At 35.8% G+C, this 9,097-nt stretch overlaps 1 pseudogene; it reads left to right on the top strand.

The window, feature by feature from the left end:
- Positions 1-823: 823 nt before the first annotated feature.
- On the top strand, positions 824-7,947 carry LOC110741234 (annotated as a pseudogene).
- Positions 7,948-9,097: the final 1,150 nt, after the last annotated feature.

Consider the following 9,097-nt stretch of genomic DNA (forward strand, 5'->3'; position numbering starts at 1 on the left):
ACACTATAATATAACTTCGGGTCATCAGATGACTAATCAAAATGTTTCTACTACTAGATATAGTAAGTTACCTCAGTCTTACATTTGAAATTATGATTATTATTATGCTATAGATTTTTCTTTTTTTTTGAGACAGATCTCACTCTGTCACCCAGGCTGGAATTCGGTGGCAACATCACGGCTCATCAATGCATTGATTTCTTAGGCACAGGTTATCCTCCCACCTCAGCCTCCCTACTCAAATAGCTGGAACCACAGGTACACACCACCACACTTGGCTAATTTTTGTATTTTTTGTAGAGATGAAGTTTCACCATGTTGCCCAGGTTGGTCTTGAACTCCTGGGCCCAAGCGATCATCCTGCTTTGGCCTCCCAAAGTGCTGGGATTGCAGGCATGTGCCAGCACGCCTGGCCTACTATAGACTTAAAGCAGAGATAAAAATAGCTGACTAATGCAAAGTGTATAATCTATAAAATAGATCATGTATGAACAATTATCTAAATAGGGCAAAGTTATAACACAATGCAGTAAAGAACAGTTTTTTTTCTTTTGAACATACGATGTTGAGTAAATATTTATATGAAGCAAATGAACAAGTATACATATGTAACAAACCTGCACGTTATGCACATGTACCCTACAACTTAAAGTATAATAATAATAAATAAATTAAAAAAAAAATGAACCATGATTCTAATCTCAAACCCCTGAAAATAAAAGTCAAGTCTAGATTTAGTTTATATCTACACGTGAAGGGTAAAACGATAAAGCTATAAGTGAAAATGTGGAGGATTTATTTATGACTTTGGAATAAGCAAATGAATCATGAATCAAATACAAAAACATAAACGTTGGGAAAAAGATAAAAAAATTGGACTGTAAAGAAAATAAGAATTTTTGCTTATCTAAAAATGCTATTCAGTGAAAAGGTAATAATGTACACTGTACATATAGTTTAGGTAGAATATATAGATACATTAAATTGTATTAAATCTATAGGTCAATTCATAGATAATACACATTTTGTGTGTGTGTGTGTGTGTGTGTGTGTGTGTGTGTGTAGTGTCTTAAATCCATGTGCTTGGTAAATATTTCCATGTATTTAGGTCCTTTTTTAGTGTGTGGTATTTTTGAACAGACAGATTGTACACATAGATTGTAGGTTATTATCTAAGATGTTACTATTTTAGCTATTGGAAATATACTTTAAAATCTGATTTGCATTTTATTGATAATATATTAAAATATAATTTATTTTGTACATTGACCTTTTATCCTAGTAACTTGATGAACTCAGTCAGTTTCAGGAGAATGTTTGTAGATGCCTTGATATTTTCCATGTAGGCAATCATATCATCTGCAAATAGAGATGACTAGATCTCCCATTCCAATCTGAATGGATTTTATTCATTTTTCTATCCTCGTTGCATATGTTAGGTTTTCAATTATGACATAGTATTGGAGTGGTAAGAATAAACATCCTTATGCTGTTCTTAATCGTAGAGAACAAACATTGTCTTTTACCATTAAATATGATGTTAACTGTAAGTGTTCCTATACGCCCTTTACATTTTGAAGTGCCTATTTAACTCCTATTTTTCTTATGATTAAATGTGTATTTTTAAATTTTTCATCAAGACTGCCATTGATTTGTTTCATTTTTTTGCATCTATTGATATGATTATGTAAGTGCTTCCTTTGTTAATTTTCTTAATATGTTGGATTACACTAATGGAATTTCAATTCAATAAGCCTTGCACTCCTAGAATAAATCGTACTGTTTTGATGCTAATTGTATAACAAGTTTTGAATATTTAACTTCCCTGTAGACAAAAAATATTATCCACATAGGTTGTTAACTATAAACACAGGTGAACTTAATAAGGTGAGGAAGAGTAAATTTAATAGAGAAAAAAGAAACAATGTAATGTTAGAATGAAAAGACTGGTAATGGGAAGTAAGGAAAAGAGGAAATCAAAGACAGACTCTCAAAACCTTTGCTGTAGTGAAAAGAGTGAGATAGTTCTCTAGATTTCTTTTGGTTTCAATAAATGACATTTTTCAAGACTGAACATACTTATCTGTTTAGGGAAGGGACAGATAGAGAGGGATACTTGAAGCTACACAACAGAAGAAAAATGATGGATCCCTAATTGTGAAGTAATTGATAAAGAGAGAAGAAGAAAAAAATGCTTAACAATGGCTGTGTACCACAAAGGGACAAAATGAAGAAGGCCAGATATTTGCAGAATAGATTTTAAAAGATGAGTAGAAAGGAAAACAGATGTGATCAATTTTGAAGCCTATTTGTGGAGAAATTGCTTAGACATAGATCTAGAAGGGGGGGGAAACACAATAAAAAGTAAGGAAGAAAAAGCTATCTCTTAATTATAGTGAATATTGAGTGTGTAAGGTATATATTGTTCTGGGACACACAGTCATCAGTTTCTTACACAGTCCTATGAGTTTAATCCTAGAACTAACAAATGAAACATTACCTGATGGTTGAGGTTAAGGAATTGGTTCATCCTTAGTTACAACCTTAAGTGTAATTCATTACAGATTATGTAACATCATGTTTCAGCTGACACACCAGGTCCTGCCTCTAAGAGTAAAGAAGAAAACGCTAAGTAAATCAAAACAATATTGCACACAATTAATGGGATTCAATGGCAAAGGAATATATCACAATAAATTTGGGGTTATAAAACTAACATTATATTTGAAGTATTACCCGAAACTCTCTGAAACTCATCACCTAGAGCACCTAGAGATCTTGAGTAGAATACTTTGATGGTAGAGTTGCATAAATGGTCACTTCAAAGTTTCATAAATATTGCCAAAGAGAGGGTGCAAAGTGGTGTCAAAAATGGAACAAAGTAGAGAATGATGCATTCGCAAATTGGACTAAATCGTATTAATAAATGTGATTTTAAAAACCTTGCAAAGTGCTATGATGGTTTCAAATAATTTTAGTGGTAATAATAGTGGTATTAATGGTAATAGTAGTAGTTGTAAGCTATATGAGTTGCAGCTGTCGTATCATTATATTGGCAAACATAAAAGGTACTATTTTGTTTCCTTACATTATAAACCTTGCCATAGGCCAGAAAGTTGACCAAATGACTGTCTTCTGCATTTCCAGTTTACAAATTCTCCATTTCTCAGATATTTTTCCCACACTTCAAATGATCCTATGATTTGATATTTCCTGGTTCCTATTCCTTGGAAACAGCTTCTTGCTATGTGCTTTTAAGCAATAGATATCTTTCTGACACAAAGTAAGGTTGAGTTTCAGAAAGGTAATGACCTCCCTAGGGTTAAGGTCAGCATCATCATCCTGGGATCAGCTCAGACTTTAAGAAAATCCAGGAAGATAAACAGTTAAGGGCAGATGATGAAAGACACTTAGTTATTCATTCATATCTTTCCAAATCCAAAATCTGGTAGGAAAGAGCTGTTTAATCCATTGTCTTCACGTTTCAACTAGCTGTCTATTTATCTAGGTGAGTTTGTTCTCCTTGCTTTGGGACCTGTTTATTGCTAAGAGTTTCTCACTGTAGCAAATTTTAAGAGGAAGTAGGAGGATTATTGAGTCAGACTAACTTTATCCTGTACCTCTCAACAACAAACCTTTCTTTGGTATGGCCATCTTCTTTCTCTTCTCCCCTGCCCACAGGCAGTGTCTTGGTTTGTTTTATAAACAATATGAGAGATGAACTAGATTCATGTCATTTAAAGATGGAAGAGATGCAAAGGTAATTTAGTACCATATTATTAATTGCATGTGGAGGAAATGTAATGGACACACTCCGGTTAATTAGTAGCAACAACAGGGTATGAATAAGGTTTCCAGCATCCCCTTCCAAATTTTATATACAAAGTAGTTACATACACATTGATTGGCTTATTAAAATTTTTTAATAAAAAGATAATTTGTGGTTTGAAAAGTATGCATGGAGGGATGGGTCTGTGTGTCTCTGTGTAGTTTGAGCAGAGGAGTTTCAAAATGTCAAGAGAACTTCAAAGATAGGAGCATCCTATTGCTTTTGGTAGCTTTGTTGTCTGGTCCTACTGCCACATTGATCACAGCTCATGTTCCATCTCCTGAATTTCAAATTTCTCTGTATCAGAGACATTAACACCTTGTGTTTTTGTCTTTTGTCTTATACTTCACTCCACCTCCATTTAAGAAATCCTCTTATTTCTTTCTCCTTCTCTTTCCTTCCAAGCCCAGGAATGAACATTTTCTGATCTGATTATTATAGAAATCTAAATTGCACAAAATGCATACCTTTGCTGTTACAGAAGAAATTTTTAACATAAACTCTTTTTAAAAAATGGTGTGCATGTACGTACTTTTCCCATCTACTTAAAAAAAGGTGTGCATGTACGTACCTTTCCCATCTACTTAGTAAAACCTTAAAGGAGGATATGATTATTCCTCAGATGAAATGACCAAATTAGTTTAAATTAGTAGAGTGTATTGACTCCATCGAGGTCTGTACATGATTGGGACGTCAGTTTTCTATTGTGACAGTGATCATTTGTTCCATTTACATGAATATACAGTCTAAGAGATCTAACTAAGAAAAGCCATTAAGCTTTAGGAAATTCATCTTCTAGCGGCACTTTCTTACTTTTATCAACTCTTTATTCAAAAAAATGTTCTCATTTCTCTATCTGGTTTTACATTCCCTCAAGAAGCCAGTAGTATGTCTTCCTCCTCAGAGAAGTTTATCACAGGCTCTGACAAGCACTAGCTAGCAGACATTGAATAGTTACTCTTTTCCATGAAATTTGTGCTGAGAATTTCATATATAATCTTATTTAGTTCTCCCAATAATTTAGTGGGATAAGTAATATTATCCCCCCTCCATTTATAGTAAGATAAATAGTAGAACCTGCATTAGATGATATTTTATATTTCTAAATTTATATTGCATCATTTAACATACTATACTACATAAAATAAAATTAATTTGATGAATGCATTATCATATATTACAGTGAACCTGGAGCTAATGTTTACTCTATCCTTACATCACCAGGCAATGTAAACATAATTATATAGGATGTATTATCTTTGTAGCTCCTGTAGGCTCTGCCTTTAACAACTTGTTCCACTTCAACAACACATATTTATGTTTATCCACAATTACTTTTAGGCAATCTACCACTCTTCACTTGACATCATTTTATATGGGCATCAAGGGAAATTTCTTTTTATAAAATTTCTAATTGTTTTAATCTATATCTCTTTATTTCCTTGGACACAGCCTACTGATATGTGTGGCTACAGAAGATTGTATAACAAGATTTCCTTCTCTTCATTAACTATTAAGACATTTTATATTTTATTACATTGGGGGCTTTCTAGTTATGTTCACATATGTATTCATACAAACTATGAACCATTCAATTTTTTTCTATTATTTTACAGAAGCAATCACCTCACTTTTCTTTCAAAGAAAAAAATGTATAAAAATGTGATTCAGAGTGATGCTTCTCATTCAGTCAATATATTTGGCTATGACACAATCATAAGGAAGATAAAATTAAACTGTTGTGTGATTTTAAGCTTGTAAAAAGTTAATGAAAAGGAAAAAAAGAGAGAGGATGTAAGGTTGTTTTAAGCTTTAAGTAGAGGGTTACCAAAGAAATAGAGCAGGCACATTGTTCGAAGATCAGAAGGTGGGTGCACGTGAAGGTAAACAATATATTCAAAGGTGTCAGAAATTATTTTCACTGACAACAGGTATTGATAAAGTAAAAAAGGCACATAGATTGATCCCCATTATAAACAACAGAACTCCATCCTTTTACATCTGAGACATATTAATATTATCAAAAAATTTAAGTTATAGGGATTATACAACAGGCCAGGATTTGTGGCCCGTTTCCTATCCCAACTTATGGTTTCTTTTAATCCAATTGACCTCGTATCTATCTTCTCAATTTTCTGTTTCCTCTAAGATCTGTGACTTCTTACATCTCCTTCCATCTCATTCTGCTTACACATCAACTTTGAAAACTCACAGGCCAGGTTTAACTCCGTGAGTCAAATATGCCCAGCCACTACTTGTAAAAGAATAGCATGTACTTATCACTTTGAAGAACCTGAATAATTGGCCTGCACATAGGTAATTCAAGCAATATTTATTGGAAGAACAAGCCTCTCACTTCCCCATGTGGAGGCAATTCCTAAGATGTGATGGGAAGAATTATACTCCCTAAACTAAAGAAAATGGAAAAGACTGGGAAAGGCATGCACTATCGGAAGATTCTGAGCTTTCAACTAAGACAGGGGTATGGATTGAGGATTTGTGTTATGACTTCAAGTGTCACAGAGGAATTCCACCTAATCCAAGACGTGTCTGGAGTTTGGAGATGAATATGGACAAAAAAGTTAATGTTGCCATTTATGAGACCACTTGAGAAGACACTGAAGACTAGCATAATCAATGCTCTTAGAATTATAGCTTCCATTTCTACAATTTCTAGGTGATCAACACTGAATCATATTCCTCATTCACAAATACAAACACTAGCTTTGGGAAAGGCCAAGAGCTCCATTCTGAAATAAACCTAAATTTATACCCAAAGATTCAGTCACGTGATCACATTTCCATCCATGTCTTTCGTGTTCTGAGAGGAAATGTGAGGAAAGTGTTCCTCCTTCCCATTCGTAATTTTTCTCTGAATCTGTGTCAGAATTAGTGGTGAGTAAAAGATTTACCAGACTCATGGGATCCACCAACATGTCATATTTGAACCCAAAGACAGTGACCCTGATTGGGATCCCCGGACTAGAGCACGTGCAATTTTGGATTGGGTTTCCCTTCTTTGGCATGTGCCTGGTGGCCCTGCTGGGGAACAGCTTTTTGCTAATCATTATCTCTATGGAACGCAGTCTACACAAACACTTGCACATCTTTCTGGCAGTATTGGCAGCCACTGACCTAGGTCTCTGTGTAGCCATTGCTCCTAAGATGTTGGCCATCTTCTGGTTTGATTCTTATTCCATGGCTTTTGATGCCTGCCTCACCCAACTCTTCTTCATTCATGCCTTGCAGGGCATGGAATCTGGCATCCTGTTGGTGATGGCCTTGACCGCTATGTGGCCATCTGTGATCCATTGAGGCACACATCCATCCTCACATCTTTCTTTCTATTTCGGGTGGTGCTGATGGTGGCAATCCGCACAACAATGCTTGTTGGAATTCTACCTATTCTACTCAAACGGCTGCAACTTTTCCACTCTGTGGTTATTGCCCATTCTTACTGTGAACACATGGCTGTAGTCAAGCTGGCTAAAGAAGATGTCCATATTAACAAATCATTTGGGCTCTTTGTGGCTTTTGCAATTCTAGGTTTTGACGTGATCTTTGTCTTCATCTCCTACTTTCTAATTTTTCAGACTATTTTTCGTCTCCCCAAAAAGAGGCACGACTCAAAGCATTTAACACTTGTACAGCTCATATTATTGTCTTTCTGGAGTTTTATATCCTTGCTTTTTTTTCCTTCTTCAGCCATCGTTTTGGTCATGTATCAGTCTATGCCCACATTCTCTTGTCTACCATCTATCTGCTTGTGCCCCCTGCCCTTAACCCCATTGTCTATGGAATGAAGACCATGGAGATTCGCATGTGGGTTGCTCAGATTCTCATTATAAAGCCAGACACCCAGAAATGATCCAGCAAGTGATGTGTCAGAGGAAAAACATGCATTTACCTATTTAAACTTAAGTTTAAGCTGAAAATTCCTTGTATTATGTGTGGCTATTTTGGTGAGATATTTACATTACAATGATCTCCCCTAAAGAGCATATATTCCTTAAACAAGAGCAGTGAAAACATGAGACAAATCTGGAGAGAGAGAGATATATATATAAATAAAATACAATTCCTGGCCGGGCGCGGTGGCTCAAGCCTGTAATCCTTTGGGAGGCTGAGACATGCGGATCACGAGGTCAGGAGATTGAGATCATCCTATCCTGGCTAACACGGTGAAACCCCGTCTCTACTAAAAAATACAAAAACAAACAAACAAACCAAAAACTGGCCGGGCGAGGTGCCAGGTGCCTGTAGTCCCAGCTACTTGGGGGGCTGAGGGGCAGGAGAATGGCGAACTCGAAGTGGAGCTTGCAGTGAGCTGAGATCCGGTCACTGCACTCCAGCCTGGGCGCATGAGTGAGACTCCCTGTCTCAAAAAAAAAAAAAAAAAAAAAAAGAAAGAAAAGAAAAAAACACAATTCCTAACATCCCTCCATTCCTTCTCCCTTAATCTTTTATTTTTGGCTTTTTTTCTTCCCTTTTCTTTACTTTTTTTCTTCCTTCATATAAACATATCCGTTGTCCAAGCTGCAGTTTACTCTTTGGATGTACAGCAGTGACAAGGATATATTTCATGATTTCAAAGGTTCACAGTATACTGATGCTATAAAAATATTGAACAGACTGGATGTGGTGGCTCATACCTGTAATCCCAGCACTTTGGGATGCCGAGGCTGGCAGATCACGAGGTCAGGAGTTTGAGACCAGCCTGACCAACATGGTGAAGCCCTGTTTCTACTAAAAACACAAAAATTAGCTGGGCGTGGTGGCAGGTGCCTGTAATCCCAGCTACTCGGAAGGCTGAGGCAGGAGAATCACTTGAACCCAGAAAGGCGGAGGTTACAGTGAGCCGAGATAGCGCCACTGCACACCAACCTGGGCAACAGAGCTAGATTCCGTCTCAAAAAAAAAAAAAAAGTAAATATAATTTAATGTTATTTAGGCTATCATAAGATAAAAACAATGGATTTAGTTTCACATGTGAGAAGCAACTAATCTAGATTTTAGAAGAAATGAAAGAAGGCCTCATAAAGGAAATCATGGCATATGTGATATTTGAATAATAAATTTTACTTCAGCCAATGAAATGCTATTTGCCATAATTTTAATTCAGTCTTAAAGCACTTAGTATCATTATGACTCTTGTAAATGTGAGAAGATATGTGCAGGTGTGTGTGAATCTGACATCCTTGAGCACCCAAGTTATGAAAAGCAAGCTCATCTCTGATCAGTGATCAAAATATACAAATCATCCTGCAG

The sequence above is a fragment of the Papio anubis genome, chromosome 12 (assembly GCF_008728515.1).
Source record: "Papio anubis isolate 15944 chromosome 12, Panubis1.0, whole genome shotgun sequence".
Taxonomy (NCBI): Eukaryota; Metazoa; Chordata; class Mammalia; order Primates; family Cercopithecidae; genus Papio; species Papio anubis.